Genomic DNA, 16,297 nt, shown 5'->3' with positions numbered 1-16,297 from the left:
TTTTGTGTGGAGATTGTTTGTTAACGCATCTAACAGCCGTTCGACGGCTTTTTATTTATGATTCGATTCTAGCGATATACGACTGAAGCTCGGTACACCGCATCTTTAGTTAGACGCTACACTAGACCCCACACTTCTGCGTCAAGAGTCCCGTTTTGAGGGGGAAGCCGGAAGAGAACAAACCGATCTGACAGAGCGGCCATTTCACCATTTCCACCACACACTGACGCTCCCCAACGTCGCCTGCAGCGCCGATCCATTTCGACGCGAGTTCAGTACCAGTTTCGAGACCAACCATCGACTGGGAATCTCCGCAGCATCATCGGCGATCGCCGCATTACGGGCAATAGTCACAATACCGCCGCAAACTAGCCGGTATCTGCTTTGCCGATCAATTCATCGGGCAGCTGTTTCGGTACCGTGAGTAAAACAAACAATTCTAGATAGAGCTGGAATTAGGGCGTAACAGCTTTTGTAAACATTGATTATTTTTATTATTGTTGATTATGTTGGTAGTCGTGGGCGTTAGACTGATGCAAATTTTGACTTTTTCGCTCCACAGTGCTTAAATGGTTTCAAATCGGGTCCTGATTAGCCTCCCAAAGTTACAACTCATTTGGTTAGAAACAGACTTCGCACAAGCCATTTGAAGTTTACATGTAAATTACTATGGCAAATCTCAACTTTTTGTTCATTGCCTTCTAGTCTTTTTCCATATTGAGCTGCGAAACAGTTCGATAGCCATTCTTATAGAAAATTTTCTCAGCTACAACTTTGCTGAAGATCGTTTCTATGTAAAACGAGACAGGAAAAAGTTATTAATTATTTAAGAGATTGGTACACTTATGACATGATCAAGCAGCTGCACTGTAGGCAACACTGTTTTTGCAGTGTGACATAGTTGCCATGATTGTTGTGTCCTATTCAATGCCCCAGAAACACCAATGTTGCCTGCTGAGCAGTTGATTGAGCATGATCATAATACATCAGCGCATTGAACCATTGATAACTTTCGATCCTTGCATTTAATCAAAAAGTGGTCTTCAGCTGGGAAAACTTCCTACAAGTACAATTGAAAACTTATGAATCAGACCGATATGGTAAATTATTACATAGAAATGAACAAAAATCTTGGGTTTACCATAGTAATTCCTATACAAACTTCAAATGGTTTGTGCCATCTCAGTTTCTCACCAAATGGGTTCAAATTTTGAGAGGCTAGTCAGGATCCGATTCGGAATCGTTTAAGTATTGTGGAGTGAAAATTTCAAATGTTGCATCACTCTAGTGGGCGTGCCTTGAGTTTCGAGAAATCATCGAGAGAAGTCATTGTTTACAAAAGCTGTTACGCCCTAATTCCAGCTCTATCAAGAATCAATCAAACCATGCGCATGCGTTAACTACACCACGAAAGAAGAGCTCGATGAGCAAAAATAGCTAGCGATCACTAGAATAAATCCGCACACAGTAGGGAAATTAGATAAGCAGAAATACAAGTATGAAAACCTAGGTTATACATTTAAATAAACTTACTTAAACGGTTTAAAGTAGTTTACTACAATAAATGTTTATTCGTTAAATGTTAAAGTTTTATTTAAAGTTAAATTAAATTTTGGTGAGTTCTCACATTTCATGTCGTTCTACATTTTTGTTGTTGTGGTCTTTTACGCTAGGTTAGACTTCCTGGGAAATCAGTCTTTCCACTCACGTGTCTCGACCGCCAGAGATTTCTGGATAAGTGAGTTTCTCCGGTGATGATACTGGTGAGTGGCGTTTTTCGTGAGTAGGTAGAACGACCGGTAGCATCAACCATTCTCTTGTCGCGATTGAGGCGACCTCTACTTGTGGAGAATATCGATCCAACATACCATTTGAGTCTTCTGTTTCGTTCTCAACTTAAATTTTTGGTTCTGATTGAAACAAACCCGCCCTGAGGTCGGGCTTCTAGCCGGACAAACAAGACTCGACGGACGGTCCTCCCCGGAGGTGGCACTTGAGCCGTCCATTTATCGAGCCAGGGAACGTTACATGAGACGGAAAACCGTTAGCCGCGTTGTGCGCGCTACAACTTGCTATGAGCATGAGCATTATTTGTATAATAATTATGAGCACTAGGGTAGAGAACAAATTCGGCCTAATCGCCCATTTTGGGCCTATCGAGCAGAAAACTTCAAATAAATCCATGATTTCAGAGTTAACAAGTCAATTATGCGTTTGGTACGATACTTTAGTCAATAAGCTACCGAACGAACTCAATGAGAATGCGTGGTATGAAGGTTTGCACCCATTATTCCCAAAAACAAAAGAAGCGCTCCGACCGAATCAATTTTTATCTTCATCCCATAGGCCGAAGTGAATTCAATGGCGTCAATGCGTTAGGCCGAGTTTAGAATATGTAGGCCGAGTTTGGTGTCAAGAGATAATTTAAATTTTAGTTTATTTACGCGGTGATGATGTTGGTTCACTCGCAACTATTTTTTAAAAAATTAAGTGTTTTCGAACGAAAGTGTACCATAAGTGCTTCTGAACGTGTTTCGCAGTTGGGTGTGGTGCATTCCCGTTTGATTTTGGAAATCCGTATCACAAAATTGCCTACCGATTCCCTTTTTTTGCCGTTCGACGACGACGGGTGTGCTTTCGCAAGAGTGACGTTTATAGGATCCGATTCTTTGCACCAGTGTTTTTATTTTTTTTTTGACGTAGGACTACGTCTTTGATTTCTATATGGGGTACACTTTGTGAAAACCGAAAATGGAACATGTAACAAATTAAGAAAGATTTTGAACGTTAATAACTCAGCTGCCCTTGGTCCAATTTCAATAATGTTATCACCAATCGATCAGAAATATAGCTACGCATAAATAACAATGCTTCCGAATGTTGATTTTCAACAAGAAACTATTGAAAAACTAGTAAATGTTCAGCATTGTCCAAAAGCGTCGAATTAACTAACAAATCCAGCAATTACCTACATGCATATGCTGCTTCCCTAGCACAGTCGTCAGAGAGTAGTAAGTAAACGAAACAAGTCGAAATGGCATTCGCCTCCGATCCTCGGGCGCGTGCGAATAGGGAGGATGGAATTGCGTAATATTTTGCACCCTCATCGCCATATTCAGAACCAAACGCAAATTCTTCGAGACAACCACCATCCGTCGTCTGACTCGCCGTGGCGGTGTCTGACGTATCTCCGGTCTGATTTACGAGGTGTGCTGAAAGTGTTCCTGAAAAATGAGATCCGTGATGCTGCCACCTACACTAAACACGCCAAGCGTAAGTGGCCATGGATGTCATCTACGTTTTGAAGTGACAGAGACGCACTCTGTTTGGTTTCGGAGGTCAACTTTGGCAACAATACGGCTCTTTTCAGGGCCACTAAGCTTATTACAGTAAAGAGTAGGAATCGAATTCATCTGCCTGTTTGTCCATATTCAGAACCAACGACCACACAAAATGCTCATGTAATCAAACTGGAAGCAGGGGTACAAATTATTTTGATCAACCTTGATCAACTTTGAATCGCCACGGCGATTTGTTTTCCGTACTGAACTCCAATGCTACCGACGACAGGGAGGCAGCTCCCACACCTGGACCCTATCAATCGACCCATCAACTCAACCGGGGACTAACGGCGTGATCAGAGATGTTATGCCTTAGAACATGCCGGTGGCGCCGACTGAGATTGGACCCAGGCCTGCTGGGGTGAGAGGTAATCACGCTAACCACCGGTGCCGATATCTTTCAAGATGATATCACGGTGAATGACAACGACCCAAATTTGAGTTTAGTTATCTCAGAAATAAGAAATAAAGTGCAGGAACTCAGCGATGAGTAAATTTGCCTCATGTTTTCCTAGGTTTTTCATGGATTTTTCAGGGAAAATTCCCGAATTTGAGAAAAGTAAAGATTGGATTCACTCAGTCTATTGGTACTACTCCGAGGCTGAATAAAATTTTCGTAAATTTCCTCATTTTCTGGCAGATTTTTTAGGTTTTCCACAGGAAACAATGAGACAAATTTACTCATCGCTGAGTTCCTGCACTTTTGGCGATTATGAGTGAACTAAACTCAAATTTGGGTCGTTCTCATTCGCCACGTACGCAAAAAGAAAAGAGCCAGTGTCGCTCCTTGATAGCAAACTACTCATAATGGGAGGAGTCTTTGTAGCTTTTATACCACTTGGTTGCACATCATTCTGCTTTAACCTGAAAAGATATAAAAGAGCGCTGCTGTATGCCTGTATGGCATTAGCTCATGTTCGGACGGCGTGGTGAACAGCAATAGCAGCAGTAGGAAGGTGGTGGCTCGTCCACTCCTTCACACCGAACAAGCAACAGTTGACTGGTCGTGGCAAAGGAGGAAAAGGTCTGGTAAAGGAGGCGCCAAGCGTCATCGCAAAGTTCTTCGTGATAACCGCCATCGGTCGTCTGGCTCGCCGTGGTGGTGTCAAACGTATCTCCGGTCTGATCTACGAGGTGTGCTGAAAGTGTTCCTAGAAAATGAGGTCCGTGATGCTGTCACCTACACTAAACACGTCAATCGTAAGTGGCCATGGATGTTCTCTTCAATAAAACGGTCCTTTTCAGGGCCATCAAGCTTACATCAGTAAAGAGTTGGAATAGAATTTATCTGTGCTTGTTTGTCCATATTCAGAACCACAAGCCCCCAACGACCACACAAAATGCTCTCCAGAGTTGTTATCTTGTAACCAAACTTGGAATCGGAATTGGAATCAACTTACTCTACAAATTTGGTACGCCTACAATTCAAAACGGAAAGAGTTGAGGTAATAGATAATTGATCAATTCAAAGAACTAAATGCTCTTCACATTTCTTCAGTCCACTAGCGGTCCTACGTCAAGCTTCCGTTCGTGCCTCTAGGTACAGGCCCTTCTACTTTTTCTAGCGTTAGTGTGTCTGCGATTTGCATTGAGTGTCGGAGATTTTGAGTTAGCTGAAGGATGTCTCGCTGGATATGCCCAAGTCTGGACGGGCGGTAGCTGGTGGCCGTGAACGGTTCCTGGGGAAAGCACTAGATGCAAACCTCCTCCCAGATCACCATAGCAATACAGAAAGTATCACAACAAAGGTAATTGCTATTAGATGTTTTTCAAACAGTGACAGATAGCGGACATGAAGAACCAGTGGAGGTGCCGGGCGTGCCAGGTGTTTATCCTAGACAAATGGTAAGTTACAAATTCTCTGTTGTCGTTGTCGTAGGTGCCGTCGTAATCGCCGTCGTAGTCGTAGGCAGTACCGTTAGTATATTTAAAATTAAACATCAACCTCTGAAAATATGAATTATCGCGTATTTCTGTAGTTCATTACATTCCAAGTGAAATTCGAGAACGTAATTTCATTTGAATAGCTTGTTTAACCAGGTCTTAAACAATCGTCACGTCGGTCATAGCTTGTTATGATTGTCTGAAAATCGAAACATTGAACGTCGCGTGAAAGTGGATCTTAATGAAGGCCTAAGAACTCTTTCGTAGCTTTTAGTTTTAGGATTTCAAAGATCGTCGGTTGCAGTGGCTTGCTTACTAAGGAGAAAAACGCGGTCCCAGATCCTTTCATATTAAAAATATTTAAATATCGCTTGTTTATCGTGTATTTTGTAAAACTTTTCGTTGTCGTCGGTACCGGGTTTAAATAGTTATAAAAACTTGAGTAACGCTATAATGTGATATGAGAGGCTCGGTGGCCGTAGAGCAACCATTTTTGCTTACTGAGCAGAACATCATGAGTCTAATCTCAAGCCCATCCACATTCAAGATTTGTCAATGATTAAAAAGGAGCTCGCCTGCCTAGTGGCAAACGTTTTTGCTTACTGAGCAGAAGACCGTGGGTTCAACCCCAAGCTCCTTCGCGTTATACGATCGTTAGGACATCAATTCAGCTTATCGTTTACCAAAACGAACCCGCTGCTAAAAAAACATATGGATATTTTTGCAATCGGGATGACGTTTAGAGATTAAATATCGGTAGTCGACGGCATTTTGAAAAACCAAGATATCGGCTTCCCATTTCAGAAAAATTGGGAAATACTATAAAATACCCACCAATATAGATGTTTTTGGAATCGAGGGGACTAGAGATTGGAAATATATTTACGACGCCATTTTGAAATCCAAGATGATGGTTTCAAGTTTAAGTAAAAGTGGGAAATACGGTCAAATACCCATAAATATGGGTATTTTTGGAATCGGGAAGACGTCTAGAGATTGAAAATCAATATTCGACGCCATTTTGAAATTCATAATGGTAGCTTTCGCTTTAATAAAAAGTGGTAAATTCTGTCAAAGACCCATACATACTGTTTTTTTTTTAGAATCAGGGTAACGTCTAGAAGCCGGAAATCGATATCCGACGCCATTTTCAAATCAAAGACGGTGGCTTCAGATTTAATTGATTGATTTATCTTTATTAAGGAGGCTTTCAGGATGAGGCTGGTTCGCCTCCAAGCTTCAGATTTGAGGAAAAGTGTCAAATTCTCTAAAACATGGATATTTCACGTATGTGACGAAAATCGATGTGAGACGCCATCTTGAATTCCAAGATGGCAGCTTCTGGTTTCAAAAAAAGTGGGAAATATTTTCGAAAAAGTGGGAAATATTTTCAAAATACCAGTAACGTCTAGAGGCCAGACACCGATGTTTGACGCCATTTTAAAATCTAAGATGGCAGCTTTGGTTCAGAAAAAGTATCAAATACCGATCAATGTGGTTATTTTATGAAATCGGGGTGACTTCCGATTTCAGAAGAAACAAGTCTTTGCTTCAAATGAAATGAAGGGAGAAGACAGCCTTGGTGGAACAAAGAGCTGCGGCATCTACGTAATCGTCTTCGCAAGGCCAGGAAACGTTATTTTCGTTCGAGGGACGAGCAGCACAAAGCTGAGCTGCGTGTATTGGCGTTGACGGCGACTCTGTAGCTCTTTACTCCTATGAGAAAATCCATAAGCAAACGTCAGACTGTGCGTGAAACATGGCGGACTTTGTACTATCCTTTTACTCCACCGAAAATTCCCATAAGAAACTGTCTATATTTGCTGAAAGAGCAAATTTTTCGACGGTGCCGTCAACGCCAATTGGAGAGCGATTATAACTCTTTGCTTGCGCGATGCTTCAGCAGCTACATTCATCGCATCAAAGTCGAAAGCAGACGGATGCAGTTCCTCAGCATGTTTTTTGACGTAGGACTACGTCTTTGATTTCTATATGGGGGTACACTTTGTGAAAACCGAAAATGGAACATGTAACAAATTAAGAAAGTTTTTGAACGTTAATAACTCAGCTGCCCCTGGTCCAATTTCAATAATGTTATCACCAATTGATCAGAATTATGGCTACGCATCGATAACTACGCTTCCGAATGTTGATTTTCAACAAGAAACTTTTGAAAAACTGGTAAATGTCCAGCATTGCCCAAAAGCGTCGAATTAACTAACAAATCCACCAATTACCTACATGCATATGCTGCTTCCCCAGCACAGTCGTCAGAGAGTCGTCGTAAGTAGTCGAAACAAGTCGAAACAAGTCGAAGTGGCATTCGCCTCCTATCCTCGGGCGCGTGGATGGAGGATGGAATTGCGTAATATTTTGCACACTCATCGCCATATTCAGAACCAAACGCAAATTCTTCGAGGTAACCACCATCCGTCGTCTGGCTCGCCGTGGTGGTGTCTGACGTATCTGCGGTCTGATTTACGAGGTGTGCTGAAGGTGTTCCTGAAAAATGAGATCCGTGATGCTGTCACCTACACTAAACACGCCAAGCGTAAGCGGTCATGGATGACATCTACGTTTTGAAGTGACAGATACGCACTCTGTTTGGTTTCGGAGGTTAAATCATCACCAACTTTGGTAACAAAACGGCTCTTTTCAGGGCCACCAAGCTTATTACAGTAAAGAGTAGGAATATAATTCATCTGCCTGTTTGTCACTATTCAGAACCAACGATCACACAAAATGCTCATGTAATCAAACTGGAAGCAGGGGTACAAATTATTTTGATCAACCTTGATCAACTTTGAATCGCCACGGCCGGATATTTTCGATGGAAGAAGCAACAATCTAGCATCTAATTCGACGAAGACGGCAGGAAACATTTGTGAAGCCGAGTTATTTACGAAAGAGAGTGTCGATGAAGAGAATCGATCAATGTAGATAGGACCTATTGAAAAGTGATGCGAGATTTGTTTTCCGTACTGAGCTCCAATGCTACCGACGCCAGGGAGGCAGCTCCTACACCTAAACCCTACATATCGACCCATCAACTCATTAGCAGGGGACCAACGGCTTTAATTCCCGAAGGAAGGTAGGATCAGAGATGTTATGCCTTAGAACATGCCGGTGGCGCCGATTGAGATTGGACCCAGGCCTGCTGGGGTGAGAGGTAATCACGCTAACCACCAGCTCCAATATCAGGGTTGCCAAAAGGAAATCTGTCTTTTTGTTCAAAAAAATCTTAGTTTTTGTCCAGAAAACCTGTGATGATATCTGCGTTGATAATTTTTTAATTGAATCCTTAAAAAATGTCATTTGAAAAGTGATTGAGCAATTTTTCTGACAGAGACAAAAAATAGATAAATATATATGTATCATAAATTTGCAAAAAAAAATACCTTTGACAGTTCTCATTCTCCTTTTTCATTCCGCAAAAAAGCATGCATAGATATATGTAAAAGTTTGTGGTGATAAAATTACACTGAAGTGAAAATAATGTGTTGATTTAAAACATCTCAAGTTTAATTTATTAAATGTTTGAACATGTTTTAAAAAATCTGTGTAATCTGTTAAAATCCTAGAAATCTGTAATCTGTGAATACAGAATCTTGGTTTTAAAAACTCTGAAAAATCTGTAGAAATACTGATTTATCTGTAGTTTTGGTAACCCTGATCGATATCTTTCAAGGTGATATCATGGCAAATGAGAACGACCCAAATTTGAGTTTAGTTATCTCAGAAATAAGAAATACAGTGCAGGAACTCAGCGATGAGTAAATTTGCCTCTTGTTTTCCCAGTTTTTTCCAGGATTTCCCAGGGAAAAATTCCCGAATTTGAGAAAAGTAAAGATTGGATTCACTCAGTCTATTGGTACTACTCCGAGACTGAATAAAATTTTCGTCAATTTCCTCATTTTCTGGCAGATTTTTTAGGTTTTCCACAGGAAACCATGAGACAAATTTACTCATCGCTGAGTTCCTGCACTTTTGGCGATTATGAGTGAACTAAACTCAAATTTGGGTCGTTCTTATTCGCCGTGTACGCAAAAAGAGAAGAGCCAGTGTCGCTACTTGATAGCAAACTACTAATAATGGGAGGAGTCTTTGTAGCTTTTATACCACTTGGTTGCGCATCATTCTACTTTAACCTGAAAAGATATAAAAGAGCGCTGCTGTATGGCATTAGCTCAAACAAACCAATCCCACCAAGGTGGTCATTCTTAAAACAGGCCTGATAGGACTAGGAACTGTAATTAATAATAATTGAAATTTCAAAATAACTAAAGTTGAAAAGACGCATCTGTGTCACTTGAAAAGTAATACATGTAACCACACAAATACAAGAAATAAAGATCATTTAAAGTAAAAAAAAAAGTCAAAAGGCATTAGCTCATTTTCGCTTCGGACGGCGTGGTGAACAGCAATAGCAGCAGTAGGAAGGTGGTGGTTAGTCCACTCCTTCACACACAACAAGCAACAATTGACTGGTCGTGGCAAAGGAGGAAAAGGTCTGCTAAAGGAGGCGCCAAGCGTAATCGCAAAGTTCTTCGAGATAACCGCCATCGGTCGTCTGGCTCACCGTGGTGGTGTCAAACGAATCTCCGGTCTGATCTATGAGGTGTGCTGAAGGTGTTCCTGGAAAATGAGGTCCATGATGCTGTCACCTACACTAAACACGCCAAGCGTAAGTGGCCATGGATGTCCTCTTCAATAAAACGGCCCTTTTCAGGGCCATCAAGCTTACATTAGTAAAGAGTTGGAATAGAATTTATCTGTGCTTATTTGCCCATATTCAGAACCACAAGCCCCTAACGACCACACAAAATGCTCTCCAGAGTTGTAATCTTGTAACCAAACTTGGAAGCAGGGGTGCAAGTGATATTGATTGATTCTCTTAATCAACTTTCTCTTTGAAAAAATTACTACAAATTTGGTACGCCTACACTTCAAAAACGGAAAGAGTTGAGATAATAGATAATTCTAGATAGAGCTGGAATTAGGGCGTAACAGCTTTTGTAAACAATTACTTCTTTCGATGATTTCTAGAAAGTTAAGGCTCGCCAACGCAAATCAACAATACCATCGGGTAAAGGAAGACTTCCCCTACACGACGGTTATGTTGGTTTGAGTGTGTATGCCTTGAGTTCATAGAAATCATCGATAGAAGTCATTGTTTACAAAAGCTGTTACGCCCTAATTCCAGCTCTATCTAGAATTGATCAATTAAAAGAATTAAATGCTCTTCACATTTATTCCGTCCACTAGCGGTCCTACGTCAAGCTTCCGTTTGTGCCCCTAGGCACAGACCCTTCTACTTTTATAACGAGTTTACGGCCGAAACCCCGCTTGATTCGGCAAATTTGTTCTCGTCATTCTTTCGGAGTGTGGTAAGTAATAACCGATCACCTCCGTCTGAAGTGTACTTGGACAGTTTGCCTCGGTATGATTTGAACGAAGCGCTTCTCGACTTTTCACCGGAAAATGTGCTGAGCAAACTCCAAGGGATAGACGAATCCACCAAAGGCGCCGGACCAGATCGTCTTTCACCACTGTTTATCAAGAACTGCGCCGTTTCGCTTTCCGTTCCCGTCACAATTCTTTTTAATCGTTCCATGGCGGACGGCGTTTTTCCGAGTGCTTGGAAAACTGCTGCCATTACTCCCATACATAAAGCTGGAAGTATCCACAACGTAGAGAACTACCGTGGCATATCAATTTTGAGTTGCTTGCCAAAGATTTTTGAAAGCCTCGTCTTCGATTCGTTTTATCCACACGTTCATCATATTATTTCCGAATTCCAGCACAGATTCGTGAAAAAACGCTCTACCACTACCAACCTGATGTCATATGTTTCCTCGTTGGTCAACGCACTGGAAATGAGACAACAAATCGATGCCATCTATATCGACTTCTCTAAAGCGTTCGATAGAGTGCCGCATTCTTTGGCGGTGGACAAATTCGACAGAATGGGCCTACCCGCCTGGTTGACTCGCTGGATATTTTCCTACCTAACTGAGCGCAGTGCCTACGTTTGCCTTGATGAAACGAGCTCTGATCCATTCGATATCACATCTGGTGTGTTTCAAGGGAGCCATATGAGCCCACTTCTTTTTGTGCTATTCGTCAACGATCTTTGCGAAACGATTAAATCTCCGAAGGTAATGTTTGCCGATGATTTGAAGTTCTTTCGAGTAGTTTCATCGTTAGTTGATTGCTGTGCCATACAAATTGACATCGACGCGTTACTGCACTGGTGCAGGCTAAACGGAATGGATGTAAATGCCCGAAAATGTAATGTAATTTCTTTCTATCGAACAAGGATGGCGACCATTTTCGATTATAGAATGTTGACAACTAGTATCGATAGAGTAAGCACTGTTAAAGATCTGGATGTGCTACTTGACAGTAAGCTGAGGTTTACCCAACACATAGCTGCAACGACCGCCAAGGCGTACGCAGTGCTTGGATTCATCAAACGAAACACGCAGCAGTTTGAAGACATTCATTGCTTGAAAAGTCTCTACTGCGCGCTTGTACGCAGCATACTTGAATATGGAGTGCTGGTGTGGGCGCCATACCATGTCATTCAGATTAACCGTTTACTTCCGTGGAATGATCCGGTTCGATTATCACCCTACGAGCATCGCTACGCCTTGATACATCTACCGACCTTGGCTAGTAGGAGGATCCTGTTGCAGTTGCTTTTTATATTCGACATCCTGAAGAGCAACGTAGACTGCTCAGTACTGCTGAGCAATATAAATGTAAACATTCCGGCCAGAACGATCCGGCGTGCAGATTTTCTTCGCCTTCCTGTGCACAGCATATCAGAAAGAACAGTGCACAGCATATCAGAAAGGACAGAACCATCCGTTTGATGTTTGTTGTCGTCGTTTTAATGAAGTATTTGTCCTTTTTGATTTTAATATATCTAAGACAATGTTTAGAAATAGGATTAGTGAATAGCAATATCTGTCTGTACGATTAGTTCGAAAATAAAAAATAAAATAAAAATAAATTTACAGTTTCCTAGTCAAGCATGCTTTAATTAAAAGGGAAATGTCATGTGATTAATGGTACTGAGATTGAGTTCGACCGGATTATAAAGGCCCAAGCGCAATCACAGTGGAAGCGGAACGGCAGCGGCAGCGCAAAGCCCAATCTGAGTAAGCCTACTTGTCGGATTAAAAACTTGTTAGAACCAAATCGACACCGGTTAGGCTTCTTGATGTCATTTGTGACAACTGTCAAACTTGCCGTTTCCGTTCCGCTGCCACCCACATTGCATTTGGGCCTCAATTATTTGGTAACGGACCATCTGCTACCTAAATTTCGATCTGAAATTCGGCACCTGCTCTGTTCTCGATGCTGTTAGGATTTCCGTAAAAATTAACACGAAGCTCTGTCAGAATTCTCTACGAAGATTCTCCACACTCTCCTGGGAATTGGGTTCTTTTATTTTGAAAAATAAGGCGTATATTATACCTCATCTGAAAGAGCTTTGTTTTCTGACCACAGCCTTATTTTTTACGATCCCATAGACTACCATCTCGTTTTTTAAACAAAGATTTAAAGCAAAATAATAACTTCACTGATTGACAGTCCACTATCAAATTGAATTAACAGTTCGCTTCCATACAAAGTTCCAACGACGGGCGCCGTAATGGTGATTTTTTTCTAATGTAATCGCACTTATTTAAAAAAGTTCCAGTGCACCCAAATTGATGAAATTTTGGATTTCTGTTCTTTTGTTGATGCAGGCTACGAATATGCATTTACCTCAATACCCCTAAATAAGCCTATTTAAAGTAGTATAAAAGAATTTGTAGCATTTCTACGACAAGCGTGCTACTATAAAGCTGGGTTTAGACTAGGCAAGTCAAATGATCAACTCAACTCAAAAACTTTTTTTCAATTCAAGTGAGTTGATCAAGTCAGTTGAATGGCATGGGTTGCACGTTCAATTCGCGTTCAAGTCAGTTGAATTCAACGGACTTGATCAATTGACTTGCCTTGTCTAAACCCAGCTTAAAGGAGAATTTATAAAATCAGTGAAGAGATGCGCGAAGACTGAAACCAAAAGTTCCAATCGAACCGTCAAACGCGGTTCCATGCAAGCAATGCAAATGAAAACAAGCGCTTCACGGTGAAAAGCGTGGGGAGTATTGAGATTGAGGTCGAAATTTAATTTTTAAGATTTAAATTATTCTAAATAAGTTTGCGTATGAAAAGTATAAATCATAAATCAAGTCATTCCTATTATGACCTTTTACATCATCATCAATTCCATTATCTGTTCCCTCGTTCAAATCCGCAACAATTTCCAAAACATAAACTGCACCCGGAGCTGCTATTATAATTCCGATATCCGATGCTACGCATATATCTCAATCGGAATTGAAATACAGCTGAAATATAATAAATCAGTTTGAAATCGACTTTCATCTAAACGACAATTCAACCATCAATATGGTAGGTTAATCACGCTACATAATCGAGTTTTCCGTCGCGCTTTGATCGGGAGGAAACCGACAGAATTGAAACCAATTTTCTCTGACGACGCTGTCTTTGGGAAACCATTAAAAAACTGACATTTTGTCACGATTTATTCGGTGTATTTTTACAGAAGGAATTTTTCAAATCATCTCTACCGATATGGTTGTTCTACCGTGACGCTGAAGCAGATAACAGTCGCTCAAATTAAAAGTAACTCGAAGTAAACACAAAATTGCGGGTTGCCAAACCTTGCAAACAAAATAACTTAGTTGGCCGTGCAACCAGATTTACTTCTTTTCTCCATGCGCGTCTCTTATAAAACATCGTCTCTGACCTGAAGGTTGCCAGTTGGATTGTTTCTGTGAACGTTGAAATCCTTGCATCCACAATAAAAAAATCTGTGAATCCAGAAAAGACGGAATTCCTTAACCATTCGATTGGGTCCTCAAATCAACGACTTTTACTTTCGCTTCACATTCCTACCCCAACCAAGTCACCTTTCCCGAACACCATTCATCCATTGAATAATTGACAGTTGATACGACGCTCGCACTGAGACTCGCCTCTTTTCGCGTCTCTGTTTTTTCGGAGTGTTATCGCACTTCTGTTTCTTCAATTGGTCATTTCTCCTCCTCCTCCTGCGACCGTTCGTTCGTTGGCTGTCGGACATGTGCAGCAAGAAAGCGATAAATAATCGATTTAGCTACTACTCTTTGGGCCGCGGCACCGTCACACGGCACGGCACGGCACGGCAGCAGCGATGATGGAGGTCCCTTCACATAAATACTTATCGGCGGTTGAGAGACCCCTTTCGCCATCCATACCGGTGGCAGCAACTGCGGCGTGACCAACGCGATTCGATTTGCAATACCGCATAGAGGAAACTGAACCGGACACGAGAAAGACCTAAGACATGATTTATGACGATTTAATATTTATCATTCTTAGCTCAGAAAACGGGGTCAAGTCGAATGTAAATCGATTCGAGATATATTACATTTCAATCACTGATTTGAAGGGTTGACACTACCTGGGACTGGTTCAGAGCAGAAACACTTGCTTGATCAAGGATGATATATTTCTGACAGCTAACTCACTTGTTTACAGACAAACGGTTCAAAATCACGGAATAGAGAGATCCAATGTCAATATTTTATTGACAGTTCGAGGGTTCGTGGTACGTAACCCAGATTTGACCTACAAATCGATTGCCACTCCGTCTACTATTGCTTCGGTTGCCGACGGTTACGGGCCATGTTAACCCATGGATTATCTGTCAAATTTACGTCAAAGCAACGAAAACGGACCGATTGTGCGTGACTCTTCAGACCTCCCCATCCGTAGAAGCTCTAAATTGTAGCCATCTGAATAATAACCCATAGATTGCCGACAATACAAGACAGCCAGAAGTTGATTGCGTGCTAAAGAGCCGTTTATCTAGCCGCACAGTAAAGTTGTCGGATTGAAAGTGGTTGGATAGGGACAACTGACAGCCTCCCCTTCCACCGAATGAATCACAGACAAACGGATCGAAAACGGTTCCCATTAGGTCGAACCAAAGCGGTGATTTATGGGAGCAACAAATTTCGTCCGACCGAGCTGGCCACGAAAGCAAAACCCCGACAAACTATCGTAAAAGTTGAGCTTCGCGCTCCAGTCCTCGAGCGGAGCCGGGAAAAAGTGCTGACTGTTGATTGTTAGTTACAAACCGCAAGCGTTTGCCTTAACCCTCCTGCCACTTGCGTGTACTCCCGGGAGAAAACATGGTGGCCGGGGTGTAGAAGGGCGAAAAGTTATCGCCCGGCGTAAAAGTTCCACCACCGATTCGAGCTGCGGCAGCGATAAAGTTGATGAACAAATTAATTTTTAAACTCTTTTTAATGTAAAAAGTGGCCTTTTCGGCTCTTTTGACTCGCACTCAAGTGGTCGGAATTGGAATTTGAATTGGGGTTTAATTTGTGAAATGTGGATGGTCCGCCGGGGGAAAACTTATCCTTACATCCATATGTCTTAAGCGGAGCCTTAATTCTTGTTTAATTTGTTCAGAATTGGTCAAAGCTTACGCTTCATTTCTGTTCAGTCCGGCAGTAAACGCTTCGAAAGGGTTAAATCCCTAACCAGCCTTAAAATACAAGGCGTCCGCACTCATAAAGCACGTCCCTGCCTCTTCGGCCCACTAATTTACTACCATATCTCTTGCAACAGGGCTACTAACTAGCAGCGCTATTTCCCCCCCATCATACATCAGAGAACCAGTATCGCAGCTCACCGGGTCTCATTTAATATTGAAAATACCAGTTCGGTTCGTTGGACCGCCCCCCCATCAGGACTCGGACCGACTTCAGACAAGCCGCCATCCCCAGCAGCAGTCAGAGTCTGTCGGTAGTAGTAGTGTCAGTGATTGTAGCAGCGCCGCGTTCCATGATGTCTGCCAATTTGTCTGGCGTGGCAACATAAAGATTTCTACATTATTTCACCCGAGCAGAGTGGAGAAGGTCGATTTACCTTTCTCCATCTCCGCCCGCGCTTGGTCCGGCGGGGAAGATTTATTCCAACAGAGAGTATCGTGTCTACAT

The 16,297-nt window shown here is 41.9% G+C and overlaps 1 protein-coding gene across 1 annotated transcript in view; it reads right to left on the bottom strand.

Moving 5' to 3' along the window:
* Positions 1 to 16,297, bottom strand: part of RhoU — a 171,149-nt gene that overhangs the window by 76,695 nt on the left and 78,157 nt on the right. The window lies entirely within an intron of this gene.

This window comes from Ochlerotatus camptorhynchus, unplaced genomic scaffold (assembly GCF_037179485.1).
Source record: "Ochlerotatus camptorhynchus isolate MF236.1 unplaced genomic scaffold, CSIRO-AGI_Acam_v1.1 ptg000063l, whole genome shotgun sequence".
NCBI lineage: Eukaryota > Metazoa > Arthropoda > Insecta > Diptera > Culicidae > Ochlerotatus > Ochlerotatus camptorhynchus.
The sequence above is the reverse complement of the archived record's forward strand: the minus strand, read 5'-3'. Positions and strand labels throughout refer to the sequence as shown.